Source organism: Triticum aestivum, chromosome 2D, assembly GCF_018294505.1.
Source record: "Triticum aestivum cultivar Chinese Spring chromosome 2D, IWGSC CS RefSeq v2.1, whole genome shotgun sequence".
NCBI classification, from domain to species: Eukaryota; Viridiplantae; Streptophyta; class Magnoliopsida; order Poales; family Poaceae; genus Triticum; species Triticum aestivum.
Window position 1 is genome coordinate 44,913,641 of NC_057799.1, and position 7,682 is coordinate 44,921,322.

At 55.6% G+C, this 7,682-nt stretch overlaps 1 pseudogene; it reads right to left on the reverse strand.

Moving 5' to 3' along the window:
• Positions 1-3,344: 3,344 nt before the first annotated feature.
• LOC123048619 (probable pectinesterase 53) lies at positions 3,345-5,617 on the reverse strand (annotated as a pseudogene).
• Positions 5,618-7,682: the final 2,065 nt, after the last annotated feature.

Sequence of the window (7,682 nt, forward strand, 5' to 3'; positions counted from 1 at the left end):
GAGAGGCGGGCGCGCGGGAGGAAGATAGAGAAAGAGAGGGGGAGACAGCTCGGCCCGTTAAGTGGGCCTTCTTTGTCGTCTGCTAGCAGACGGCAAAGAGGGCGGCCGTTTAGGGCTGGCCCACGTCTCCTCTTTGCCGTCTGCTGGCGGACGGCAAAGAACCTGACCTAGCCACGCCATGCCCTGTGCGGCCCACCTGGCCCTTTGCCGTCTGCCGACGGCAAAGAAACAACGAACGACAAATAGACTTTTTGCCTTCTGCACTTTCTTTGCCGTCCGCTTTGTGGAAGCGGACGGCAAAGAGGCTCTTTGCCGTTAGCTGGCGGACGGCAAAGAGGTGGCAGACGGCAAATTGCCAGATTCCAGTAGTGGGGGGGTGCGGAGAAAGGCCTCGCACATGATGATGAACGATGAGATATGAAGGAAGGAGTCCGGAGCTAGATCATGAAAATCTAGCCCGTAATAGAACATGAGCCCTCGAACGAAGGGATGGAGCGCGAATCCTAGCCCCCGGAGGAAGTGGGGGATGAATACGACCCTCTCGCCGGATCTGGGAGTAGGAATGACCTGCCCTTGAGCAGGAAGCCTGTGGGGGATTTCCGCGGTCAGGTATCTTGCCGCCCGGAGCATCGCGATATCCTCCTCTGTGACAGAGGAAGCCACCCACCGGCCTTGAAGACTGGGTCCGGACATGACTGGGAGGCTCGGAGCAATTGAATTGAACTTTGAGTGTTGGAACTCGAGGCTGGAAAGGTTGAAGGAAGGGTTGGCGTAGAGGAGAAAGACGGGTCTTAACCCCCCTTTATAAAGGCAATGAATATCAAACGCCTCCTCCTAAGCCTTAAAACATGCCTACTCCTAAGGAATCATGCCAACCGAACGGTTGGGTTATCCACGCCCGTATTGATGAGAATCCCGCAATAAGGGGACACGATCTCTGCTTTGACAAGACGTGTCAATGAAAACCGCGTCTCAAAACGTGGACCGGCAGGCTGAAAAACGGTTCGAAATAATGACCGGGCGGTGACGTGGCATCACACCACAAAAGTTGTCAGCGGATTGGACTCGTGAAATATTATACTCTCTGCGGTTGTGTGTGGAATTTGTTTTGCAGAGCCGGAGACGTTCGTTGCGTCCGAAGATTATGTTGGAGTATTCGGAGAAGGAACCCGCCTTGCAATGTCGAAGACAATCTGCGTGCCGGACACCTCGTCATTGAAGCCTGGTTCAGGGGCTACTGAGGGAGTCCTGAATTAAGGGGTCCTCGGACATCCGGACTATAGTACGTGGGCCGGACTAATGGGCTATGAAGATACAAGACCGAAGACTCTCTCCCGTGTCCGGATGGAACTCTCCTTGGCGTGGATGGCAAGCTTGGCGATCGGATATTAAGATTCTTTTCTCTGTAACCGACTTTGTGTAAACCCTAGTCCCCTCCGGTGTTTATATAAACCGGAGGGTTTAGTCCATAGGCAGAATCATAATCGTAGTCATACAGGCTTCTAGGGTTTTAACCATTACGATTTCGTGGTAGATCAACTCTTGTAATACTCATATTCATCAAGATCAATCAAGCAGGAAGTAGGGTATTACCTCCATAGAGAGGGCCCGAACCTGGGTAACATTGTGTCCCCCGTCTCCTGTTACCATCGACCTTAGACGCACAGTTCGGGACCCCCTATCCGAGATCCGTCGGTTTTGACACCGACAGTCGGGGTAGATGACGGCGACGCTGGCGACGGGCTGGTGCTGGAGACCCCCTACCCGAAGGGCGACGCAGCGGCGGCAGGCGGGTCGGGGCGACGGGGGAAGACCTCGGGGCGGCGACGGAGACCGCGGACCGCGGCGCTACAGTCCGAAGGGGCGACGCAGTGGTGACGCGGGTCGGTGCAGCCGGAAGAAGAACCACGGGACAGCGACGCTGCGGCCCGATGAGGCGACGCAGCGGCAGCCCGATGCTCGATCGGTGAATATGTGCGCGTGGTCGATGACAATCTTCACAGAAACCTGTAGAGCGCGCGCGAACAACTGATCAGATTGACCGCGCGGCGTGGATGAAGTGAATCGCGTACGCTCAGGTGATCAGTCCAAACGCCCGCGAAGTCGAAGTTCCGCAGGGCGTGCGTCGGATGGACGTGGCCACATGCAACTTGGTGGAAACACGTAGGTGCGAGTAGCCACATATCGCAACCATACTTGAGCCATGCACGGACATGTGGTCCAGTGAGTCAACACGAGCAGCCGGCCGCATCAACGCCAACCACGCCCGAGGGAGCGCGCGACGGCGTGGGTTGGCCTCGTGCCACGCAGACGACTGGGCAGCTTCATACACGGTGAGCATGCGTGAATCCTGCGACGCCGTGTCAGATCTGGAGTGGAGGCGAGAGTTGGTGGAGGCCAAGATCAGATCGGAACGACAGGCGATGACGGACCGACGGACAACGACGGGTGGAACGACGGATGGCGGGCGTCCCTCGGAGTCAGGTCGCACAGTCGAAGCAGAGGTCGGTGTAGTCGACGCCGTAGTTGAAGTAGAGGCGCGCGAAGGTCGATGGGCGGTGGGCGACGCAAACCGATCTTAGATCAGAAAACCAAAAACAAAGACGCCGATCAAGACGAACGGCGAGAGAGAGAAAAACCCGGAGCAAGGGCTCGGGAAAAAGACTCTCTAGGGCAGCCGGTCAACACAACCGGCGGGCGAATCCTAGGTACGGGCGGCGCGGCCTCCGACGGCGGTCATGAAGGCCGACCGCCCCGGGGGCGGCGCGCGGGTGCGGAAGCGGCGGCGGTTAGGGTTTAGGATCGACTTGCGATAGATATCATGTTAGAAGGGAGAGAGAGGATTGGTGGAATTGTTTTGATGATGGATTGCTTAAGCCTCGTGGGAATATATATAGGAGTACAAAGACCAACTTGAAATAGAAAACAAGGCAGAACCAAATCTTAGTCTATCCTATACTTTCTAATAATTTTTATACTCACTCAAAGATGAAAAGCAAAGGAGGGCCTCAATCAAATTCCTAAACTTGCTTGGGAACCCTCTCCGTTGAAGAAGATCGAGGAGGTACCCCCATTTGACCGAGGCGAACGCCTTGCCAATATCAAGTTTGAATAGGAGTGCGGGGGCGTTGCGCTTGTGAAGCTGGCGGGCGATGTGTGGTACATTGTTAAACTCCAAATTTGCCGACACAATCTCTCTTCTCATAAGGATAGTGTATACGTTTGAGTTTTAGTTAGTTTGAGGTGCATGCTAAAAATTGCCTTTAGTTTTAGTTTGATGTGCGTGTATATGAATGCATGGGTTTGTACCATGTAGTAAAATGAAACTGCAAAAGAATTTTTATAAATTCATTTATATCTTCCTCCTCTTTACATGCCGTGTGTGCGTGTTACTACATGGAACGCGACCTGGGTCAGATCCTGATCCACTCGGTGCCGTCGATGAAGCTGAGCGAGATGAAGGGCTTGGCCTCCTCGTCGGTGAGCTCCCGCGACCACGACACCCTGCCGGAGTAGCTCGCGCCGGGCCCGGTGCACTTGTACTGCCCGTAGTACACCGTCCTGCGTCATCATCATCATCATCCACCGTCAGAAACCGGAAGAGGGGAGAGGACGGAGACGGTGGAAAAGAAAGGAAGAGTGAAAGAGCGTACAGCTCGCGGCTGGGGTCGCCCCAGTTGTACCAGCCGTGCGGGACGATGATGTCGTCTATGTAGGTGTAGGCGAAGACGACGCGGGAGAAGGTGCCCCAGGCCCGGCCCAGGTAGAGCGCCCCCGACCCCGTCACCCTGCAGTTGACGAACGAGAACCCCGTGTCCTTCCTCCAGCAAGCTCTGCCGGTTCTGCGCCGTCAGCGCCCCGTAGTCCCGCGCGATCGCGTGCACGTGGCAACCCTGCACCCACACCACGCACACATTCATATATATTCCTCGTCACAGCACATTAGCATATCTGTATTTTTTAACTGTTCGTGAATCTAGAAAAGCGCAACAGAAAACATGGGGATCCCCGGTGTGACCGTGGGCGCGAGACGTGACGGAAATATTTGACGTTTATCGAGCATGTGGGTGTAGGGCCGCCGGGGCGCCGGTCGCGGCGCCGGGGGCACAAACGGACAGCAGCAAGAGGCCGTGTGCATGCATGATTCAGCCGCTGTGACGAGTCGGGCGAAGACGCCAAGATTGCGACTGCAACCGGTCACGGAACAAAATCCTAGCATTGCGTGCCACAGATGTTTGCCGGCTCTCTGATTTTACTCTGTTTTCGTGCTAGTCGTACATGCTCTGTTTTCCTCTCGCTGCTCAGCATGCACCTCGCTCGTACGTGGAAGGACCGGCAATGGAGCGTCGAGGCATCGAGGAAGAGGAGAGCACGCACGTACCTCGTAGAGGGAGAACGCGTTGCCGAAGATGAAGTCGATGGACCCCTCGATGTAGCAGTCCTTGTAGTAGTGGCGCCCCGACTGGTCGTAGAGCGTGTCCTGCGCGCCCAGGAACCGGCACCCCACGAACGCCGCGTTGTCCGCCGACACCCGCAGCGCCACCGCCTGCTTCCCCGTCGCCCCCGCATTCGGCACCGGCGCCGTGTTCTGCCAACGCAAGCGTGTGTTAGGACATGGAGCACCGAGCAGCGGGGACAGCGGCGGTGGAGAGTTACGTACCTTGAAGGTGATGTTCCTGGCGATGAAGTACTGCGCGTTCACGGCGAACGACGCGGAGCCGTACGTGCCCAGCGGGCGCCCCCTCGGCCCGGCGGGCGTGTCCGCCGTGTCGCCCCACTGCACGATCGTCTTGTCGGCGCCGGCGCCCTCCAGGGTGATGAACGCGCGCATCGACGAGATCGTCACCTTCTCCCTGCGACCAAGTTGTGGGAAGCCAGAATTCTAAGACACGGCGAAAATCGTAGCCAAAATGCCACAACAGCTAGAAGTTTTCAATGGTAAATCAGTTTGAAGCATCCAGGGAAAATGTGATAATGTGAGTATAGCTACGCTACAGCCAGTCAGGAGTGGGCTTCTTATCTTGGTGGGCCTTTTCCCAGACGCCCTCGATTCAAGGAAACGCCTCCTTCCTCCTCCCGTGAACCTCTGATCATGGATGGATGGATGGATGGATGCACGCACGCATCTTCGGAGCTCGCCTCCAATGGAGGCAGCAAAGTAAACAGGGCCTGGCAACGGCAGAAGGCAGGGGGGCAGGGGCAATGCACGTACGTGTATGTGCCGGCGTTGACCTTGATGACGACGCGGACGAGGTTGATGGTCGGGAGCGAGTCGACGGCGGCCTGGACGGACGTGAAGTCGCCGGCCGCGGGGTCCTTGTTGACGATGAGCGAGTAGGACGGGAACGCGCGGGCCAGCGGCGCGTGGTGGAAGGTGCTGTGCTTGAGGCCGCCCACGTACCGCACCCACCGCATGAACAGCCGCTCCAGTTCCTCCGCCCGCGTCGCGTTCTCCGGGAACGGCCGCCCCGCCGCCTGCCCCGGCCGCACACCCCTCGTGTGGCCGGCCACGCCCGCCGGCGGCACCACGACGAGCACCACCGCGGCCACGGCGGCAATGCAGAACAGGAACCGGCCGGCGCGTGGCATAGACATCGATACGCTACGGCCAGTTGCTAACAATGCCGGCGCGGTGGTGACTGTACGGATTGTTGGATATTTATGTGGCTTTCAACATTTATTCAACATGATTATTACTCCCCCTGTTCCTTGATATAAGTTGTATAGATTTTTGAGAAAAAGTCCAAAATATAAGATGTATTGCGTTGCACCATTTGTTTGGATAATTTTTTTAGGAATTTGATTACATTTCCTTATATCATGTAAGCTCCTCTATTTTCTCATGTTAATTATGGGCCTGTTCTGATCTCCTACAGCTTCTAGCTCCTAAAACTTCTTGTGTGAAGCTGTCCCGAACGTTTATTTGAGAAGAAGCTGGATTTGAGAAGCTCAGCCCCGCTCACGTGTAAAATCATGAAGCCCGGAAAGCCCAGCTCCAGAAAAACAAGAAACTGGAGTTGCCCGTATTTACAACGAGACTGCCACCGCTAAAGAAAACGCTTCGGAGAGCCAGCTTCCCAAGTCGACAGGCCACGCTCGCGTTCGAATCGTTGCGCTCGTCTCCCTCCCTCGACCTAACCTTCCACCGCCGCCACCCCCGCCGCCACAGCCGGATCCACCCCTCAGTCGGCCGGCGCTCCGCTCCACTGCCGGATCCGGCATATACAGGGCCATCCCGGCCGGTTCCCATCCAGAAGACCACCCCGAGCTCCCTTTCTTCTTCCCAAGGTCCACCCATGGCAGCTGCTCCCGATCTAGGCTGTTTTCAGCGGGCCTATACCAGCGTCAAACAAGGTCCTCCATTGGGCTGCTCCCGAGCTGGGCTGTTTCCAGCGGGCCTATACCAGCGCGGAACAGGCCTACAACCTCCCCAACTGGGCCAAATCTCTGGGAGAAGCTACGAGCGTGCCGAACGGTTTGCTAATCACCAGGTGGAGTTTGAAGCTAGCTCCAGAAGCTGATTTTGTGGAGTTTGGGAAGCTCAGAGAGGTTCAGAACAGGCCCTTAGTCATGTGTAATCTCACTCAAAACTTGTGAAATTTTTCCTCCACGTGTGTTTTTTAATTTCCGTGCCAAAAACCATACACCCTATATCTAGGAACAAAGGGAGTGTTTATTTAAATTAACTTGGAAATGCTTACATTATTAATGTTTGTGACGGGGAATAACTGATGCGGAATTTCACTCAAGGAAGTAATACTCGAGGTGCCGAGGACGACTGTGATGGAATACAATAGAGGAATTAATAGGGATCAACTCTACTGGAATTTTATATGTACGTACGTATTTTTCCCGGGACATCACAGGGTGGAAGAGCTGGGTTTGTTTTGCAGGATGGGCTCTGCAGGCTGTTGACCCACATGATTAAGATTGAAAGTTAATCTCACATGTACAATCTAATCATGGCACATGACTCACACATGTGTGCTAGGGACTAGTATATTTAGACTTGGAAAACTGACATGTTTTATCGTGGTTGGTAACATTGCATAGGAGTCATACGGATCTTTTCGGAAACAGGTGGAATAATAAAACACCTGGACGTGGAGTTTATAAATAAGTCCCTACCCTCTAGCCTCAATACGCATTGTGAGCGGCACCATGGATAAGGCAGAAGAATTAGAGGGTAGACCGTATAGCCCACAATTTCCAACATGGATGATCGGGGAGCTGGAGCGGCGTGCGTGGCAGGTGTGGTGCGGGGGCAGGCAAAAAGGCAGGAGAGCTCGTTGATTTAAGGCCAACTCCACCGCACGACCCTATTCTGTCCGGGTATGTCCGTTTGGGGTAAAACGGACAAAAGACGGCACCCACCCGCAGACCCCATCTGATTTTTCTGTCCGTTTTCTGTCCGTTCGACCCCATTCGCGGCCCAAACTTGGTCTGGCTTTGGGGTGAAAACAGACACGAAACGGACAAATTTGTGGCGTCCTCGTCCGCTGCATGTCCGGCTGGGCCCATGTGTCATCCTCACCTCTCTCTCCTCCTTTTTTCTCTCTGGCCATGGACGAGCACCGACAGCTCCGGCGATGTAGCGAGCGGGGCGAGGCGAGGCGTGGACGGCGGCGAGGCAGGCGGGGTGAGGGCGAGGCGTGCGGGGCGGGGCGAGGTGCGGGGTGCCC